General features: G+C 45.8%; 1 pseudogene; it reads left to right on the plus strand.

The window, feature by feature from the left end:
* The first annotated feature begins 648 nt into the window (after positions 1–648).
* On the plus strand, positions 649–1,134 carry LOC114037267 (annotated as a pseudogene).
* The last annotated feature ends 465 nt before the right edge of the window (positions 1,135–1,599 follow it).

The raw sequence follows: 1,599 nt of genomic DNA on the forward strand, positions 1-1,599 counted from the left end.
CTAGAGTGGATAATGATGACCAGGACTGATAGCTCTCAGGAGGCCTTTTGTCCCATCCTAGCTCTGGGTCCTGGGAAGAAAGTCGATTTTGTCATCATTCCTAGCAGACCTGAACTTTTCTTTGATCTGAATTTTGGACAACACCATCGGTTCTTTGCAATGAACCTATCAGCACTATGTAAGCTTCAGGATAGAGTCTCCGAATCTTTCTCAAAAGTTATCTTCACCCCCTGTGAATAAAGTCCCCCATGAGTCATGGAATGTTCTTCAGAAAACAGAGATGCACAATCAACTCGAACCCTGAGATCAGGATGTCACAAGATTGACCCAAAGTTGAGCAAGGAGGGAAATTGGCATAAGTACTTAAGACAAGAAGAAAACACAATGACCCTAGAAAGAAGAAGAGAAATGAATGAGATGGTGAATGCCAAAAGATCAAGGAAAAAATAGTTTCTGTCCTGAGCAAAATAGAAGGTTTAATTTAATTTCACTTTTTGATCATGATAAACAAGAACAAGGAAATGCTCTAGAAGTGCAGGGAAGAGCTGTTCAATGTGGTATACAAGAGTCACATGGAGCAAGAAGTGTTTGAAATACAAGTGAATCCCTGTCCTTGAAAGAAAACTCAAAGATCCATCCAGTGACACCATGGTCAACTCTTGTTGTGTCTCCATCCACTCTGCATAGAACTGTGGCCAGGAATCCGGGAAAAGGCGTGCTGTGGCCCAGCCTCTGCAGACCCAGCTGCTGCCAGTCTTGTGCTGCCAGCCAACCTGCTGCCAAATGACTTGTTGCCACCCAACTTGCTGTGTGACCAGCTGCTGCCAGCCCTGCTGCTGTCCCAGCTGTTGTTGTCCAGCCTGCTGCCAGATCACTTGCAGCAGAACCATGTGCTGCTAGCACAGTTGCTGTGTGTCCAGCTGCTGCAAAACAAGGTATAGCCAGTCCGTTTGTTGCCAACCCACCGGCTGCCGCAATTACTGCTGCCAGTCTAGTTGCTACCGCCCTTACTGCTGCCAAACTACTTGTTGCCGTGCTACTTGCTGCTGCCCCAGCTGCTGTGTGTCCAGCTGCTGCCAGCCCTGCTGCCACCACACCTGCTGCAGAACCACCTGCTGCCACTCAGACTGCTGAGGCTCCTCATGCTTCTGAGCACCCAGACCACTATCTATTTTGCACATCCTCATGGGTTTTCTAAGAAATACCCCTCTTTCTCTTCATCTTTGACATTCTCTGCAGAGGGAGAGCATCTTGACACTAATCTCCTATGAGTCAAGGAGGAAAAGTCCATTCCATTGCATGCATATGTCTCCTCTGCTTGTGTTACCTTCCCTTTTCCTTCTCTCCCAAACATGGGTCATCTATCAATCTTGAATGTGCTGATTCAAAAGGGAACAGATTCTATCAACTCATGACCTCTCACTGGCATTCCAAAGCCATAGCAAAGTACTGTCAGAGAAGATCAGAATCAGAATGTTTCTTCCCAGCATTTTATAAGTCAGACACCAAAGCAAGAAAGTCAATGAAACAGAAAATATTCTTTCTGTGCTCATCCAAATCATAACTTTGTCATGTGCTGTTGCTTATGTGATTGCTAAT

Source organism: Vombatus ursinus, unplaced genomic scaffold (assembly GCF_900497805.2).
Source record: "Vombatus ursinus unplaced genomic scaffold, bare-nosed wombat genome assembly UNPS02010286.1, whole genome shotgun sequence".
In the NCBI taxonomy this organism is placed as follows: domain Eukaryota; kingdom Metazoa; phylum Chordata; class Mammalia; order Diprotodontia; family Vombatidae; genus Vombatus; species Vombatus ursinus.